At 38.7% G+C, this 20,459-nt stretch overlaps 1 pseudogene; it reads right to left on the bottom strand.

Annotated features, from left to right (window-relative positions):
* Positions 1 to 237: 237 nt before the first annotated feature.
* Positions 238 to 19,929, bottom strand: LOC129563316 (gem-associated protein 2 pseudogene; annotated as a pseudogene).
* Positions 19,930 to 20,459: the final 530 nt, after the last annotated feature.

The raw sequence follows: 20,459 nt of genomic DNA, 5'->3' as shown, positions 1-20,459 counted from the left end.
CTAGTGTGTGAAATGAGTGCAATTGTGCAGTGGTTTGAACATTCTTTGTCATTGCCTTTCTTTGGGATTGGAATGAAAACTGACCTTTTCCATTGTATTGTGTTGGCCAAAATGTTCCTTTCGGTTTGTCTCTAAGATGGTACAGAAAAATCCAAACGAACTTTTTGGCCAACCCAAACTTCCTCAGACCCAGCCTGCCATCATCACAAGTATCTTCTGTCTCCAAGATCAGCTGCATCAAGATGGCTTACCTTCTATATCACGTTGGTGAAAACACCTGCTAACCAAACAGATTAATGCATTCCATGCAGGAACTCTCATCATCCTTGTTGTCCACTAAGAACCTCAGTTCATAGCACCTTCTTGCAAGCTGTCAAATCAGTGAATGACTCTCAGGTAACCAAGGTTCTTCAAGACAAGCCAATAAAGAATAAATAAAGCCATCATCCCAATTCTGTAAAAAAGTCTGTTTCTCCAAACCACTTATGCATTCGTTACTAGTTAACAAGTAACTAGTTACTGCTGACTGATTCATTCTTCTAACAGTATGAAGCCACGGAAGAAAACCAATCTGTGTATAATCTATTCTAGGACTTTCATTTGTAGTTGATCCAACAGCCCCTTCTACACCTAACATTACACCCAGACAAAATTTTTTACAACTCTCTTCATCTTCAGATTTTGGAAGAATGGATATTTATCCCAGGAAACAGGAAATGATTCCTTATTTTACATATTTTAAAGGCTTGATTCTATTACTACCCAGCTGCTGAGATTTCCAGTGACTGTCTGTCCATACACTTGAACAATTGAAAACTGTGCCACTTGCTATTGCCTCTGAAGTTTAGGGAATGATCCTTGAGAAGCAGGTTTTTATTCTGAAAGTGAAATGGTCAGACTTTGCTTCCTTTTCAAATCCTTTGGGTCATTGTGAGTTACCACATCTGGATATAGGGATGTTTCAATCTAGACTGGCCTCAGAGATTCTTGAGGTACCCTTGGGGGCACGGAGAAGCCTAAATTTTCTGTCAAATTCCAGGGCTCCACTGACAACAGCCTAGACATCAACTCTTCCACTGTGGACTCCACTGTACCTATGCCATGGTTTTCCACTTGGCCAATCCTGCTCAGCACATGTGCCAAGTCTAGGCTGGCCACCTCACAGGCACACAAATCGACACTTTCGGCAGAGAGCTGAGCAAGAAGAAGGCCCTAGTGGCTAAATTATGTATGAGTAAACCTGTTGATTGTATCAGAGTTAATGCTCCAGTGGTGTAATGAAAATTGTCAGTTTAGTTCCTTGAGGAAGTGGTGATCAACATCCCCCAAAACTATTTACATCTTTAATCAGTACAACCCTAATCAATTTTTTCTATAGTTCACTCATTGTCAGAAGTAAATATTTTCTTCTGGATCATGTGATTTATCGCTGGAAAATAATGTAGGAATCTTTTAATTCTACTCCTTCATTTCACCGATGAGAAATCATGTGTGCAGCTCAGTGATGTATAATAATGACAGATACTGGCCTAGAATCTAGGTCTCAAGATAAGAAGTCTCATTCACATTCTATCTATGCCATGCTACATGCCACAAACACACACCCATCTCCCCATTCAGGAGGTGATTTTAAGTCTGTTATTCTGCATCTGGTATATCCTACCCATACCCTTCCCACATTAATAGTTTTAACTTATGCCCTTTCTGTAGCTTTTGAGGATAGTTGACACTCATGAATGTCGATGGAAATGACATTCCTCTTGAAGGATTTGTATTAGCAGACCTCTAAGTTTTCTTTCCGGAGAAGGCAATGGCAAGCCACTCCAGTACTCTTGCCTAGAAAATCCCATGGATGGAGGAGCCTGGTAGGCTGCAGCCTGTGGGGTCGCTAAGGGTCGGACACGACTGAGCGACTTCACTTTCACTTTTCACTTTCCACTTTCACACATTGGAGAAGGAAATGGCAACCCACTCCAGTGTTCTTGCCTGGAGAATCCCAGGGACGGGGGAGCCTGGTGGGCTTCCATCTATGGGGTCGCACAGAGTCGGACACGACTGAAGTGACTTAGCAGCAGCAGCAGCAAGTTTTCTTTCATCTTAGGATCTAGTTTTACTAGCATGGCAACCTCGCTCCCTTTTGCTTAGTTAGTTACCCTTTCTTTCTCTATTCTTATGTCTTTCTTAAGGGGCAATGTAAAGACTTGTCTTTATGGTTTACAGTCCAGTGCCCTACTCCCACATCCCCACCCCTCCCCTGACTTTATATATTATACATACATGCTTGCTTACATATAATATTGTGCTGATATACTGGATATAACAGTACATTAGAATTAGTCTTCTGTGGCTCCTTGAATTAAACCTAGTGGATCCAGTTAGAATTTGATGCCACTTTAGTAAAGCTGTGCTTAAAATTACTGTACTGATGAAATTCTCATAATTACCTTTGGGAGTATCTTCTATTTGTGACTGGACTACTCATGAAATTCTGAACAATTGCCAGACCTGCAGGCCCCTTCTGGGAAAAGCTGCCAAGGCAGGTTGCTATGCAAAAGTAGCCAAGTTTTTTGGAATGTGACTTGAAGAATCTGGTTACAACTGATTGAACCAAGGATTCTTAGTCAAAGGAATATATTTATTGACTTAACATTGGACTAGCAACCTATAAGATGGCCAGTGAGGTTTCCCTATATTTTTTAGTTAATAGTAAGATATTTTGTCTAGAAGGGAGTTAATATAAGATATACCAGTAGGGGTGGTAGATACCAATATTAGAGAGAAAATGAAGTGGAAAAATAAAAAAAATAACCTATTTGTCCCAAACATTTTATCTTCCAAGTCATGATGGTCAAGTAGGAAATATTTGGGTTTTAGAGTTAGGTAGATTTGGATTAAAATATTTCATATTCTCTTTGAGTCTCAACTTCCTTCTTTTAAAAATGGGAACAGTAATAACTTCTTCAAAATATCATTAAAAATATTAAATGATAAAGTGTTTTAAAAGACAGAACATAGTATATATCAAATAGACAAATATCCAACAAGTGGCAGCAAATAAGAGAATAGCTCATGAATTACTTGCACAGATTAAATGAGGTAACATGTGCTGTGCTCCAGACACAGCACAGGCATCTATTTATAGCAAATGTTCCTTCTGTCCCTTGTGATTCCAGGAAGTATAAAGACTTCCTTTAAATATCAAAGTAGATTTGAATTTCTGGTCTTCATTTGTTCGTGTACTCAAGAAATGTTTAGTGAGAATCTACCATATGCCAGACTAGAATAGAAAGATAAATCAGAAAGAGTTCTTGATAACTGAAAGTGCATAGTATGGATTTCAGAGAGACAGGAAAATAGGCAAATGACATTTTAATGTGGTGAGTGCTATAACAGGGTATTCTGGTAGTATGCATGCTGCTGCTGCTGCTAAGTCACTTCAGTCGTGTCTGACTCTGTGTGACCCCATAGACGGAAGCCCACCAGGCTCCCCCATCCCTGGGATTCTCCAGGCAAGAACACTGGAAGTGGGTTGCCATTTCCTTCTCCAATGTGTGAAAGTAAAAAGTGAAAGTGAAGTCGCTCAGTCGTGTCCGACCCTTAGCGACCCCATGGACTACAGCCTACCAGGCTCCTCCATCCATGGGATTTTCTAGGCAATAGTACTGGAGTGGCTTGCCATTGCCTTCTCCGGTAGTATGCATGGTTATCCAAATTTTTGAAGATCAAAATCAATACATCAAGAAGCATAAATTCCTCTCCCAGAAACCAATCAGAAGGGTATACAATGCCTGGAAATGCAAACTGGCTACTGCAGGTAAGAGGTACTTAGAGCTACAGTGTCTGTGAATGCTGAGAAGAGAGGAAACATATCTGGCTAGCAAAATTCAAAGGAGTTGCCCATCAACAAGAAAACAAAAGCTTTCTTCCAACACCATCTGGCAAAAGAAAGGTCTGAGTTAATAGTAAAATAGCATCTTGTGCATTATAGCTTCTATTCTCATGTTTCCTGTGTTTCCCCCCTTTTTAGATGATGCTGAAATGAGAATATTAGCTGCATTCATCTCTCCATTCATCCAAATCCTCACTCCCTGTAAAGCACACCATATGTGAAAGAAAAGCTTTAAAAATACATAATGCTTCTATTTTCATCTACTTCCAGAAATAAGCACTATAAATTATGCCCAGCCACCAAGTAATATTATTGAGCATCTGTTCATGGCATTTAAATGTCTAAAGGGGCTAAGGTTATTTAGCTGAGAAAGGAGAAAACCAGAAGTAGCATTTGTGACAGTCTATTATTTAAAGGGCAGTAAACAACTATTTATCATACCCTCTTAGGAATGAATAAGAGAAAAGTAGCTTGCAAGGATAAGAACTTCTTCAGTATGAAGCTTACAATAAAACAGTGAAATAGTTATTTCTACTTATCATAAATTACATGTATTCATATATACCTATATACGTAAAGAATTATAGAACCATGATACCCCAAATTTTATATCAAAGAAAAAATTGGGGGAGGACAACCAGAAATTTGAGAATCATATTACTTTATAACCATATATTTTTAAAAGTTGCCTACAAATCTATTTTCCTCAATCAACAAGTATTCATTGTGTAAATAATATGTTATCAGGCCAGGTATTTGAAGGATTACAAAAAGTCTAAATTGTAATATTTGCACTGAAGGAGTTTATATAGTCTGTTGGGAGACAAAGTAAGTAGATGAAGTGGTAGAAAATATAATGCTATTCACGACTATATTCTGTAGTGGTTGCATGATGTAGATGGCCACATTGCAGGTGTTCTGAAGATAACAGACTTAGATTAGTTTGGAAGTCATATTAGCCTGGAGGCAGAGAAACTTGAATTGATATTTTATATTTTTTTAAAAATTGTGTAATTTTAAAGGTTACACTCCATTTACAATTATTACAAAATATTAGTTATATTCCTCATGTTGTACAGTATGTCTTTGAAACCTATCTTATACCAAACAGTTTGTACCTCCCATTTCCTCACGCTTATATCACCACTCCCCACCTCTCTACTGGTAATCATTAGCCTATTCTCTATATCTGTAAGTTTGTTTCTTTTTGTTATATTCACTAATTTCTTTTTTTTTTTTTTAGTTTCCACACGTAAATGATATCATACAGTACTTGTATTTCTCTATAAGACTGATTTCATCTAGCATCAGTTCAGTTCAGTTCAGTTCAGTCACTCAGTCGTGTCCGACTCTTTGCGACCCCATGAATCACAGCACACCAGGCCTCCCTGTCCATCACCAACTCCTGGAGTTCACTCAAATTCATGTCCATCGAGTCAGCATAATGCCCTCCAAATTCACCCACATTGCTACAAACGGGAAAATCCATTTTTATAGCTGTCTAGTATTTCACTGTATACATTAATACACATCACCTCTTCTTTATCTGTTTATCTGTTGATGGACACTTAGGTTGATTCATATCTTGGCAATTGTAAACAATGCTGCTTTGAACATTGAGGTGCATGTATCTTTCAAATTAGTGTTTGTTTGTTTGATGTATACCCAGCAGTGGAATTGCTGCATCATACAGTAGTTCTGGGGCTTTCCAGGTGACACTATGAAAAAGAACCAGCCTGCCAATGCAGAAGAAAAAAGAGACACAGATTCCATCCCTGTGTTGGGATAATCTTGTGGAGGAGGAAATGGCAACCCACTCCAGTATTCTTGCCTGAAGATTCCCACAGACAAAGGAGCCTGGTGAGCTATAGTCCAAAAGGTTGCAATAGTTGGGCAAAACTGAAGCAGCTTAGCATGCACAGTAGTTCTATATAGTCGTTTTGAGGAAGTTCAGTTCAGTCACTCAGCCCTGTCTGACTCTTTGCAACCCCATGGACTACAGCATGCCAGGCCTCCCTGTCCATCACCAACTCTCAGAGTTTACACAAACTCATGTCCATTGAGTTGGTGATGCCATCCAACCATCTCATCCTCTGTCATTCCCTTCTCCTCCCACCTTCAATCTTTCCAGCATCAAAGTCTTTTCCAATGAGTCAGTTCTTCACATCAGGTGGCCAAAGTATTGTAGTTTGAGCTTCAGCATCAGTCCTTCCAATGAACATTCAGGACTGATTTCCTTTAGGATGGAAAGGTTGGATCTGGTTGGATCCCTCGCTGTCCAAGGGACTCTCAAGAGTCTTCTCCAACACCACAGTGTAAAAGCATTCTTCGGCACTCAGCTGTCTTTGTAGTCGAACTCTCACATCCATACATGACTACTGGAAAAACCATAGCTTTCACTATACGGACCTTTGTTAGCAAGTAATGTCTCTTCTTTTGAATACACTGTCATAGCTTTTCTTCCAAGGAGCAAGTGTCTTTTAATTTCATGGCTGCAGTCACCATCTGCAGTGATTTGGAAACCCAAGAAAATAAAATATGTCACTGTTTCCATTGTTTCTCTATCTATTTGCCATGAAGTGATGGGACCAGATGCCATGATCTTAGTTTTTTGAATATTGAGTTTTGAGCCAACTTTTCCACTCTCCTCTTTTACCTTCATCAAGTGGTTGTTCAGTTCTTCTTCACTTTTTGTCATAAGGTTGGTGTCATCTGCATGTCTGAGGTTATTGATATTCCTCCCATCAGCTTGTGTTTCATCAAGCCTGGTATTTTGCATGATGTACTCTGCATATAAGTTAAAAAAGCAGGGTGACAATATACAGCCTTGATGCACTCCTTTCCCAACTTTGAACCAGTCTGTTGTTCTATGTCCAGTTATAACAGTTGCTTCTTGAAATGCATACAGATTTCTCAGGAGGTAGGTAAGGTGGTCTGGTATTCCCATCTCTTTAAGAATTTTCAGCAATTTGTTGTGATCCACACAGTCAAAGGCTTTAGTGTAGACATTGAAGCAGAAATACATATTTTTCTGGAATTCTTTTGCTTTTTCTATCATCCAGTGAATGTTAGCAATTTGATCTCTGGTTCTTCTGCTTTTTCTAAATCCAGCTTGAAGTTCTGGAAGTTCTCAGTTTACGTACTGTTGAAGCCTAGCTTGGAGAATTTTGAGCATTACTTTGCTAGTGTGTGAAATGAATGCAATTGTGTGGTAGTTTGAATGTTCTTTGGCATTGCCTGTCTTTGGGATTGGAATGAAAACTGACCTTTTCCAGGCTTGTGGCCACTGATGAGCTTTCCAAATTTGCTGGCATGTTGAGTGCAGCACTTTCATTGCATCATCTTTTAGGATTTGAAACAGCTCGGTTGGAATTCCATCACCACATCTGTTATTTGTGTCCTTTTTGATGATAGCCATTCGGACAGGTATGAGGTGATATCTCATTGTGGTTTTGATTTGCATTTCCCTGATGCTTAGAGATATTGAGCATCTTTTCATGGGCCTGTTTGCCATCTGCATGTCCTCTTTGGAAAAATGTCTATTTAACCTTGTGCCCATTTTGCCCATTTTTAATCAGGCTTTTTTTTTTTTTTTGAAGTTGTATGACCTGTTTACATACATTAGACATTAACTGCTTATCAGTCATAGCATTTGCAAATATTTTCTCCTATGTAGTAGGTTATCTCTTAATTTTGTCAATGCTTTCCTTTGCTATCTAAAGCTTTTAAGTTTAATGAGGTTCTATCTGTTTATTTTTGGTTTTATTTCTTTTACTCAAGGAGACAGATCCAAAACCATAATGCTGCATGTCAGAGCGTTCTGCCTATGTTTTCCTCTAGGAATTTTATTGTATCTGGTCTTACATTTAGGTCTTTATTTTTCGTTTACTTTTATATATTGTGTTAGAGAATGTTCTAATTTCACTCTTTTACATGTAGCTGTCCAATTTTTCCAGCTCCATTTTGTGAAGAGGCTGTCTTTCTCCACTGTACATTCTTGCCTATCTTGTCATCTTAAGTGCATGGGTTTATTCTTGTTTCATTGATCTATTTGTCTATTTTTGTGTCAGTACCATACTATTTTCATTACATTAGCTTTGTAGAATAGTCTATAGTCAGGAACCATGATTCCTCCAGCTCTATTCTTTCTTAAGTTTGTTTTGGCTACTAGGGATCTTTTGTGTTTCCATACAAATTTAATTTTTTTTTTTTGTTCTAGTTCTGTGAAAAATGCATTGATCGCTTGATAGGGATTTCATTGACTCTATAGATTGCCTTGGGTAATATGGTAATTTTAAAAATATTGATTCTTCCAATCCAGGAACAAAATATCTCTCTCTACCTGTTTGTATCACCTTCAATTTCTTTGCAATGGGTTTGTCATATGTGGCCTTTATTACGCTGAGGTATGTTACCCCTGTGCCCGCAGACTGACCAAGATGGTGGAGTAGAAAAACGCTGAGCTTACCTCGTATCATGAGCACACCAAAATCACAACTGTCTTCAGAACAGCCACTGGTGAAGAAGACCAGAACCGAACAAAAAAATATCTTCTACAAGTACAGACACAAAGAGGGAACAACAAGACAGGTAAGAGGGCAGATATGCAATATGGTCACACCGTTCCCCTGGGGAGGTGACCCACAACCTGGAGAACAATACTGCAGAGGTTCTTCCGTAGAAGGAAGAGTTCTGAGCTCCACATCAGGCTCTCAGGCTGGGGGTCCTGTACCAGGAAGATGACCCCTCAGAGCATCTAGCTTTGAAGACCATCAGGCCTTAATTTCAGAAGACCCACAACTGGGGAAATTAGGGACTTGAGCCTTATAGGGTACATGCAAAACTCATGTGTACCAGGATCCAGGCAAAAGGAGTAATTTGTTAGAAGCCTGAGTAAGAGCTACCTGCTGCTCTTTTAGAGTGTGGGGATCCAGAAAATGGTGGTAGCCATATTTGGGAACATTCTACCACATGAACACTGCTGCTGGTGGCTGCCATCTTGGGATTCACCCTCTAGCTCATTAATGCCAAGACCTGACCCCACCCAACACCTGTAGGTGCCAGTGCTAGATACCTCAGATTAAACAACTAACTGGGCAGGGACACAATCCCCCCACCCCATCAGCAGCCAGAGTGCCTAAAGTCTTTCTGAACCCACAGCCACCTCTAGACACAACCCTAGATATGGCCCTGCCCACCAAAAGACCACAACCCAGCTCTACCCACCAGTATGCAGGCACCAACTCTTTTCTCCAGAAAGCCAGCCCTAGCCTCCAGAAAAGCCTCACTCACCAAGGAGAGACACCATATGCAAGAAAACCATGATCCTTCAGCCAGCAAAACCAGCCTGCCCATAGTGATTCAGATCTTACCCAGGGAGCAGCTGTGCCCTAGCCCTATCCTCTAGAAGGCCAATGTAAGCTTTGGAACAACACAGAGCCTGTACCCAACTGAAAAGATTTCTGAAGGATCATGTGTAGAAAGAAAGAACTGGAAATAAATATGGAAAACACAGTGTAAATATTGTTCTTGTTCCGTCTATACCAAGCCAAAATAAAATGTAGAAATAAAAAAATATTGAATTAAGAAAATAATAGTAGAAAAAAATTACAAGAGCACAAAGAGTTTATCTCTGTAATTTAATTCAGCATTTCCTCAAGGAGGCCAGAATTTGTCAATAAGCAAGTTGTCACTAACAGTAAGTTCCTGGAAAAGGTTAACTAGCTGGCCGAAACAAATAAAACAGTAAATAGCATGACCGGTAAAGGTAAATAGGATGCTGGAGCAAACAGTAGTAAAAAGGAATGACATAAGAAGAATAAATAATAGAAATGCTGAGAAAGCAATATTTTGGGATTGAGCATAACAACAAGGAAATTAAATTCAGAGAGATAGGACATGAAAAAGAGACTAGGCTTAGTTTTCCCTTTTCTGCTTCTCCATCCAAGAGAAATAACTGTCAGCTACAGGTCATAAAGCTTTATAGACTCATGACCTCTGATCTCTGACCCTGTGATTTATTTTCTTTGAGCAGAGGCGCGACACCTCCTCCATCTGAGAAAAATGAGGCAACATGGCTAGGTGGCTTCTGCCATTCATCAGGCAATGAAATGTGTCTGTTTCTCAATTTTCCATCCACACTCTTGCTTCAGGCCAACTCAGGACTGGTCTACAGATTAATACAAAGAATCAGCAGACACATTTTATTTACAATATACATACAGTCAACTTATAAACCCTTTCTACTGAACCACAGAAGGCAAGCAGTTCCCAATTTAATTAACATGCTTAAATTGCTGAGAGTCAGCAGAACCAGTTCATAATTGGCCAGAGCAGATCTGCCCTATTTGCAAAAAAAGTTAACTCAGTGTAAAGGAAGAAGAGTTCTTTCATTTGCATTGGCCCCTTCTGTCAATACTTGATAAGTAGAGGTGCCCATTTGTTAATGGGTATTTTTGTACATACAGAGCATCAAAAAAAGTATTTCCAGAAGAGCAGTGATAATTGGAGTACACATGCTCTCTTTGATGACATTTGAAGCAGCAAGAAGGCTGACTGGAGTCAGGGAGGGGAGGGAACCGGGGGTAGAATGTGTTTTGTGAAGCCAAGACTGCTGGTAGCTAGAGTTGGCTCTGGCTTTTGGGGGCAACAGAGACTGAGTCATCTCCTTTCTATAGAGCTGATTTGTTGAAAGGGCACAAGAAATTCCCAGGGATTTCATGCTGCTTTGAAGCAACCTGCATATCAAATGGATAGGAAAGGGAGAGGAGGAAATGGGTTTTGTTGCTAGGTCTCCCTAAGACTTGCCAAAATTTTGCCTCTTTCTTTGTGAACCTAGTAACTGCCACAGCTGGGCTCCCCATTACTCTAAACAGGAAAGGCATGAATATGCTCTGTCCTTTTCAGTTTGCAAATGTGCTTTGGTAAGGGCAAACATGGCCATGTTTGTTCTCCCTAGGGAACAAGTCAGGCATGAAGTCCCTTTTGTTCAAACTAAGAACAATCTCCTCTTATTCCCAAATCTCAGAGTGGCTGGCAACTTAATCTGGACATATGAACAGGAATACTATCTAGACAGGGAAAGGGCTAGGCTCTCTGAAGCTTTCCAGGAGTTGGTGTCTGTGTGAAGCCCCAGGAGATGTAGAGATGCAGGTGATTCCTGGGAGAGGCCCTCTTTAGGTGTACAAGTCCATAAAGGGAGTCCCTCTGACATTCAGGAGAGCAGAGAGCAGATCCAGTAGTGTCTTTAGCCTTGGTTTACAAAAGGAATATGAGCTGAAAGAACGAGACATCTTAGATGCCATGGGAATATAAAAGTATAACTATGATGAGTGTGGGCTTCCCTGGTGGCTCAGATGATAAAGAATCTACCTTCAATGTGGGTGATTTGGGTTTGATCCCTGGGTTGGGAAGATCCCCTGGAGAAGGGCATGGCAACTCACTCCAGTATTCTTGCCTGGAGAATCCCCATGGACAGAGGAGCCTGGCAGACTACAGTCCATAGAGTCACAAAGAGTTGGACACGACTGAGCGACTTAGGACACAGCACATGTTAGAAGACAAAAGAGGAGGGTTCAAGACAGTGGCATAGGAAGATCCTGAAGTCCCCTCCTCCCAAGGACGCTACAAACCTACAACGGCATATGGAATAATTTCCCGTTAAAGGAACCTGAAAACTGGATTAACACAGTCTCCACAACAAAGGGTAAAAGGACAGCAATGAGAGGGTAGGAGTGACAGAGATATGATCACAGCAAGGAAAAACACCACATCCTAGCTGCAGTCATCCACAGTCAGGAAGAATCACAAAAATAGTTATGTTCCCTGAGGAGTGAGGGATTTGAGCTTCACATCACGTAAGCCCAACCCTTAGATATGCACAGGAGAAACCAATTCCTAAAACACCCACCTCTGAAAACCAACGGGGAATGTGTCCAGGAAAATTATAGAATTACAGGGAAGGGAAAACCTGCTATTAAAGGGCTCATGGGAAGACTCACTCAATCCAAAACACAGTGCAAAAACACAGGATTGGAAGTGTGTGGACATGGTCCTTGAGTTCATGGTCCTGTGGGGTGAAGGAGATCTCTAATACTTACTAATCTTGAAGCATCCATGCAAGCATCCAATCCAGTTGGAATGGTCCCTGGGGTTTGAGACACCTGTGGGAGCCATCTGTGCTATTTCAGACTGCCTTGCTGATACAGCTTTGGCAGGCACCATTCTGGAAATTTGTCTGACCTGTTAGCACAAGTGGGCATGACCAGCTTAGACCCCCACCCACCCAGACACCTCTGCTGGGCATCACAGCCACATGGTTGACAACCCCTTTCACTAGCACCCAGCAGTCACTGCAGATGAGCCCTGTAGTCATTCCAGGGTCCAGTCCTGCCAACCACCACCCAGCAGCCCCCTCAAGCTCCCCCTGCCTTCTGGTATTGATTTTCATTGTCATTCACTGACAAGCACCCAGGTCATTAGAAACAATAACTGTTCACATAATGTTTTAAACACCCTAGTAGCAGGAGTAGCTCAGCAGCCAGGACCATAAATAGAATCTGGGTTCTGAGCTTTAGATAACTTCCCTGAAAATAGAGAGGCCAATATACATACTTTATGCACATTGAGGTAAAGCAACTATAAAGTTACATGGTTCCAAGCTAGGCTCACAGAGTAACTACAGAATTTTCCTATGGATAGTATGGTGCTTAAATATATATATATATTTTTTTTTTTTGGCTGAAAAAATGCATACAGTTGTCCTTCATTTAAATAGAAATACATATCCTATTAATGCTAATGTTTCTTTTCTTCTCATGATTAGCTTCAGAGACAAGAAGCAAGGCATCTTAGTTTTCAGAAGATTTCACTTTTTGGAACCTCAATAAATACCAAGAAAGCTATCCAGTATGTGAAAATAAAAAGCCAGAATAAATCTGCCTCCTTTCTTGAATGCTTAACCTTAAAGCACTCAGCAGGGAAGAAGAATATTTCCTAATATAGAGATAGAGAGTTGTTTGTTACAAAAAGGGAAAAAATCCAATTAAAAAGTGGGATTTGTGAGGTCCCTGCTTTGGCATGAACCACAAAGCAGAGTCAGTACATCAGCTCTAATGCCAAAGGCATGGATGCCTGATATTGGAGATTACAAACCAGTTTCCAGTTTATTGGCTTTCTCATCATAGAGGGTGGTTGAATATTTTGATTTCAGTGATAAATCTTACTGAATAAACTTAAGTTATAAACTTTAAACTTCTTTTGCCTTAAATGCCTTGTAAAATATCTAAAACTTGCCAAAGTATTCAACTGAAACATGAAAACGTAAGTCATACTGGTGGTTTTATATTACACAGAACAAAAACAGTCATTGGACTGAACAACCTATCATTTAAGCCTAAAATATAATTACTGGGTCCAATAAGACCAATTCCAATGACATCCATGTCACTCTTTAAGAAAAATGGAATGATGTAATGAATGCTTTTGGAACAGGCACTGTCAGTGTTCTGCCCCATCCCCTCGGATCTCTCTGCTATTCTCATATACACCTGCCGCCAGAGTGTTCACGCTCCCAACAGTCAGCACCTGCCTCCCTGTTTGAGTGTTTCCTTGATACTACTGGTGCTGCTTTGCCTGCAGGCTTTGAGATGCATAGGTTTCTATACTAACAACACATGTTAACTGATTGCTATATCCTGAACCCTATGTTAAGCACGTTATCTGAATTATTCCACCAAATTCTCATAGCAACAGTGCATGCTTTAAATAAAATTTATGACTCAGTAATTCCCTTTCTATAAAATTGATATTCTAGTATTATTATGTATGTGTACAATGAAGTATATACAAAGATGGTCACTGTAACAGTGTTATTTTAAATACCACTGACAACATAAATTTATATCAACAAGGGACCAATCAACTAAACATTGGCACATTTCCTATGCAACATGGCAAAAGGATGAAGCGGTTGTATGTGCATGTAATGGAACTGTTACTAAGATACAGTATTGGGTAAAAACAAGATAGTGAATATTCATATACAAATAGATGTATATGAAGGTGCATTGATTATTTCTGTAAAGAGAATAAAAATTGGAAGAATTTAGTGGGAAGATATACCTTTGGAAAGAGGGACTGGGAATCTGGATAGGAGGTAGACTTATTTTCGTTTTGTGTGCTCATAATAATTTTTTCAATTTGAAAATAAATAAGTACAAAATTAAGTGCAGAATTCAGACAGAGAAAGAGCAAGAGAGAGGCTGATCAGCACTCTAAAAATGTGTTTAGAGATCAAATATTTATATTTATTCATCATATTTACACAATCTCAAAAGGGGGGTATTATTATTATCCATTTTAAGGATAAGGAACTGAGATGGAGAATTAACTAAATTGCTCAAGTGCAGTCAGTAGTGAATAGTAGAGCCAGGATTTGAATCCAAGACAATTTGATTTCTAAGCCCTTACTTTTTACTCTATACCACTTTCCTTTCGGAATTCAAAATGGATGAATGAAACCATTTAGTAATGTTACAAAAATGAGATGTTTTAATAATGCAACTGAAATGCAATTGTAACTTTTTATTTCTTATAAAATCTACTTACTCCAAACAGAGATTTAGTATAAATACAAATCCAGTCACAGGAAAATGTTTCTCTTTAAGTACTAAAGAAATTATAACTAATTTCTAATGAAAATATAAGTTGACTAGAAAATATGGGAAATAAATGGAATGATAGAAACATACATACCTGTGTGTTCCTTTGTATCTTTTTCCCAAAAGAAATAGGAAATTTATTCACAAAGTAAAGGAATAATTTCCCTTACAACTTCAACTCTTCTGTTCCACTTAGAAACTTTTTATAAAGACAAGTCAGAAAACCAAAGAGACACAGAGATCCAACCAGTGATGTGCTGAAGACACTGATAAAGTCTTACAAGAGCTTCATTTTCAAGAACCTTGATGACTGATCATTAAAGAGAGTTGTTAATTTAAAATTAATTATATAAACTACAAACAAATTAAAATGAAGGTTATATACATTCAAAACTCATTAATTCCTACTTAATTACTTAATTTAATATTTCCTATGTTTTTGAGATTACTCACATTTATATGGCGGAAATATGTATTATGGTGCATGGCTATGACTCTCTCCCCAGTGCCATGTTTAATGACATCACATTGGTAATTTGAAATCAACTTTGCTAGGAGAATTTACACTACAGAATTAGCAAAGGCTAAAAACTAGGGCTTTTTTTCTTACATAAAGTCAAATTTAAAACAATTATGACTACATCACTAGATTCAATGGAGAAGGCAATGGCAACTCACTCCAATATTCTTGTCTGGAAAATCCCATGGACAGAGGAGCCTGGTAGGCTGCAGTCCATGGGGTCGCTAAGACTCCTACACGACTGAGCGACTTCCCTTTCCCTTTTCACTTTCATGCATTGGTGAAAGAAATGGCAATCCATCCAGTGTTTTTTCCTGGAGAATCCCAGGGACGGGGAAGACTGGTGGGCTGCCGTCTATGGGGTCGCACAGAGTTGGACACCACTGAAGTGACGCAGCAGCAGCAGCACTAGATTCAACACTTATTATTGGCATAAATGTATAAAGCTTGCTATTTATAGCCTTTAGGAAAAAAAATCATGATGTTTGCAGTAAAAAATGACTATTAGAACATCTAGTAATGAGATTTAGCCAGTCTTTCTTATGGTTGATCCTAGAAACTATTTTCAACTAATATTTATCAAATGTTCCCATCTAAGCACTTTAAAAAGAAAAATTTTAAAAAAGGGAAAGTAAAAAGCAAAATGTTTCCTTCTTTCAGTAGGAATTGTGGTTCTAGATTCATAATCTCTTCTTTAGAAACTATGTGTGGGGTCATAGTTCAGTTCAGTTCAGTTGCTCAATCCTGCCCAACTCTGCGACTCCATGAACCGCAGCACGCCAGGCCTCCCTGTCCATCACCAACTCCCGGAGTTCACCCAAACCGTGTCCATCGAGTTGGTGATGCCATCCAGCCACCTCACTCTCTGTCGTCCCCTTCTCCTCCTGCCTTCATTCTTCTCAGCATCAAACCCTCTTACACTGTTGGTGGGAATGCAAACTAGTACAGCCACTATGGAGAACAGTGTGGTGATTCCTTTAAAAACTGGAAATAGAACTGCCATATGATCCAGCAATCGCACGCCTGGGCATACACACCGAGGAAACCAGAATTGAAAGAGACACATGTACTCCAATGTTCATTGCAGCACTGTTTATAATAGCCAGGACATGGAAACAACCTAGATGTCCATCTGCAGATGAATGGATAAGAAAGCTTTGGTACATATATACAATGGAGTATTACTCTGCCATTAAAAAGAATGCATTTGAACCAGTTCTAATGAGGTGGATGAAACTAGAGCCTATTATACAGAGTGAAGTAAGCCAGAATGAAAAACACCAATACAATATACTAACGCATATATATGGAATTTAGAAAGATACAAATGATAACCCTGTATATGAGACAGCAAATGAGACACAGATGTATAGAACAGTCTTTGGGACTCTGTGGGAGAGGGTGAGGGTGGGATGGTTTGGGAGAATGGCATTGAAACATGTATATTATCATATGTGAAACAAATTGCCAGTTCACGGTTGATGCATGTTACAGGATGCTCGAGGCTGATATGGGGGAACTCAAATACACCACTATTAAAATTGTACAAACAAAATGGAAGCAATTTGGTGATCTAATAGAGTAAAAGACGCCCTTCTCAGCAATTGAATAATTCTTTCTCTAGTCAAGTACTATGCCATATTTCTTGCATATGTGCTCAAGGGGACACGTACAAGAATAATCCTTGCTTGATTGACTAAAAGAACAACAGATTTGGAAATAAATGTCTATCAACTTGAGAATGGATAAGGAGAAAGTGTTACACTTTTACAGTGAATCCTATATAGCAATTAATGAATTCATTGGAACTATCAATATAAATATGTGTCAATGTAAGTAAATCTCAAAGACATAATTTAAGCAAAGATAGATAAATATGGAATGACATTTACAATAGGATTGTTATTTCTATTGTAAGTATAAAATTTCTATTTTAAGTATAAAAGTGTGCATATAATGCATTATATGCTTAACATGATTAAATACTAAAAGTGCCAAATCATGAACAGAAAGGATATGAAACTTCAGAACACCGATTACTTGTGGGGAGACAAGGACGGAAATGAGCTTCTAAAAGAGCATACAGGACCTTCTACTAAAAATATACACTGTTTTTAAAGTTATTACGGGCAAATGGTAGATTTAACTAAATCTGATAGTCACTACAGGGCATTTGTTTTATTTATTCTGTAGACATTTTGTGAGTTTTAAATAGGTGATAATAAAAAACAATTTAACAAAATGATAAAAATGCACTCTTTAGAGTTTCTTCTAAAGTCATTTTAATCAGAAATTGCTCCTACCCTGAATAAAATTAAGAGAATTTTAGTTGATTTTCTCGTGAATGTCTATATATTATTAAACCCTATTTTTAAAACAAAATGTTTGATGTTATAACAGATCCCACTTTTGTCCTTCAAACAACTTTAAACTAGTTGCCTTTTCCTCCAAAGAAATATATTTATCAACTTTATTTACAGAGACCAAGAGCATCCTTGAAAACACACATACATGTAATACAGTCTTGGTGGCTGTGGTTCAGTTGCTAGGTTGTGTCTGACTTTTGCAACCACACAGACTGTAGCCCACCAGGCTCCTCTGTCCATGGGATTTCCCAGGCACAAATACTAGAGTGGGTTGCTGTTTCCTTCTCCAAGGGATCTTCCCATCCCGGAGTCTCCTGGATTGTAGGTGGATTCTTTACCAAGTGAACCACCAGGGAAGCTGGAAGCCACTCAGGAAGCCACCAGGGAATACAGTCTTACATCTATGTAAACAAAACAAACATACACACATACATATGTACATACACAAACACATGCTCATAAACATGTTCATTCATATATACACATGTATTTCTAATTTCCCATAGTGATATGGTATTACTATACTTGATTTTTAAGAGATTTAATATCTATCATGCTTTTTTTAAAAATTAATATATGCTTACCTGAGTTTCTTCATATTTATGTTATATAATAATATTAGGTTATATAATCATGTTGTAAGGAAAGGTTGGGGGCGGGAGGAGAAGGGGACGACCGAGAATGAGATGGCTGGATGGTATCACCGACTCTGTGGACATGAGTTTGAGTGAACTCCGGGAGCTGGTGATGGACAGGGAGGCCTGGCATGCTGTGATTCATGGGGTCGCGGAGAGTAGGACACGACTGAGCGACTGAACTGAACTGAACTGAACTGAAGACATAAGCACCATAGGTATGTCTTTGGTATCACTGGATCTTCAGTTCAGTTAAAACGCCATTGGCATCTTTCACAACTCTACATTTGCCTGTGTAATTGTGTAATATTTAATCTGAAATCTATTAGATCTGAAAGAATTTTTGGCAGTCATCCAAGCTGCCATTTTTCTGACACATTTTGTCTTCTAATAGTTCAATTTCTTTTTAATCATTTGTATAATCTACACTTACTACTCATTTTTAGCATTAACAGTTCCTTTCTAGAGTGGAAGTAATTAAACTACCCACAATGGTTAATGATCTTAGAAATTTGCATATGCTGCATTAAGAATCAGTTTTAACAATGATATTCATGCTACCATTCAATTAATGGTTCATATAAAATATGGCAATAGTTCAATTTCTGTATGTAAACACAATTTGAAATTTAGCAGAAAATTCAAGTATTGGGAAGTGAGCTTTACTTCTTTTATAAAATGGCTATCTAATAAGATCCATTTGTTGAACTGATATTGTTTTAGTGATTAAGTTTTAGTGTTGCCTAAAGTGTTTTTCTCATGACGAGTGATTGAGAAAATAATTGTAATGGGCTATGTCTTTGACAGAGTCTACAAACACTGAGATGGCTGCACATGATTAAATTTATGTTTAGACAGTAGAAATCGTTGTTGCTTCAAAAGAGAACAAGTGTATTGATCTTCAAGAGTGAAATAAGGCAAGATGAAAGGAATAATTAAATCTGGCGGTATTGGTGTTCCCATCAATAGAACTATAATTATACAAATTATGTCTTTCTTCACCCTGCCCCTCCTTCCTCTCTTCCTTAGGTTTTAAATTCAAGACCCCCTGAGCAAATGTTGTGGAAAGGATTTTTGTTTTCTCTTGCATTACTAAATCAGCCTGTTTTCACTAGAGAGAAGCTCTAGACTGGTCCCTGAATAGGGCTGTCTTGTAATCCCTGTTTGGGATGAAAATATGTACAGTGCTTAAAACTATTTCAGTCTTTAAGCATAGATTCTCTTTAGCCTTAAACACTATGAGTAAAACACTATGAGTAAAACACTATGAGTAATCTAGATGTTGGGAAAGGTAAACAATGAATTCATTTAGGCCAAGAGGATACAATGTAATGCCAAACCTGTCACAGAGGTATTATAGGGCAGGGAAAAACAACTGGGGCTATGATCCTTCAAGATGAAAAAAAAAAAAAATGAAATCTTTATGGGTTCAAATCAAGCTTTGTTTGGGATGAAAAATTCAACATCCTTCTAGTAATTCTCTTCTATTGGATTGTACCTAAAACGTCTGGGAGTGGCTCAGAATATATAAGGAATTCTAAGAACTGAATGTTTTCTTTCCTAGAATTTGTTTGATTGGGGGGGGAAATGAGTAAATTTAGAGGGAATCACTAATCTTCCTAGAGCCTGCGAGTCCTTTCATTTGAATGCCAGGATCTCCCTGCAAGGCTGTGCTTGGTGTGTTCTCCAGACTCTTGCTCTGAGCACCACTCACTCTTATATTTGCTGATATGTTGCATTTTAATTTCCCTTTTGCCTGCTCATCTGAGTAACCCAGTTGGACATCAGTCTGCTCCTGCAAGTAGGTCAGTGCACCAAAGCATGGTACCTGTGTGATACTACCATTCACAAAAGTCATGCTGACATCCTGTTTGCCCAAATCTCATATCTTAATGGCATCTTCCATGTCCTTACTAATTATCAGAGAAATACAAATCAAAACCACAATGAAATAATATCTCATACCTATTAGAATGGCTATTATCAAAAAGAAGAGATAAGTGTCATTGAGGCTGTGGAGAAAAAGGAACCCTTGTGCACTGCTGGTGAGACTTCAAGCTGGTACAGCCCCTATGGAAAACAATATGGAGATTTCTCAAAATAGTCAAAATAAAACTGCCATTTGACTTAGCAGTCTTGCTTCTAGGTAAGCACCTAAACAAAATGAAATCACTGTCATGAAGAGATATCTGTGCCCTTCCCCACCCCCAACATGTTCATTGTACTACTATTCAAAATAGCCAAGATATGGAAACAACCTAAGTGTCCATTGAAAGATGAATGGGTAAAGAAGATATGATACATGAAATATTATTCAGCCAAAAAAAAAGAATGAGTCCTGCCAATTGCAACAACATGGATGGAGTGCTAAGTGAAACAGAGAAAGAC

This window comes from Moschus berezovskii, chromosome 9 (genome assembly GCF_049115385.1).
Source record: "Moschus berezovskii isolate FMDL1 chromosome 9, NW_MosBer_1.0, whole genome shotgun sequence".
In the NCBI taxonomy this organism is placed as follows: Eukaryota; Metazoa; Chordata; class Mammalia; order Artiodactyla; family Moschidae; genus Moschus; species Moschus berezovskii.
The sequence above is the reverse complement of the archived record's forward strand: the minus strand, read 5'-3'. Positions and strand labels throughout refer to the sequence as shown.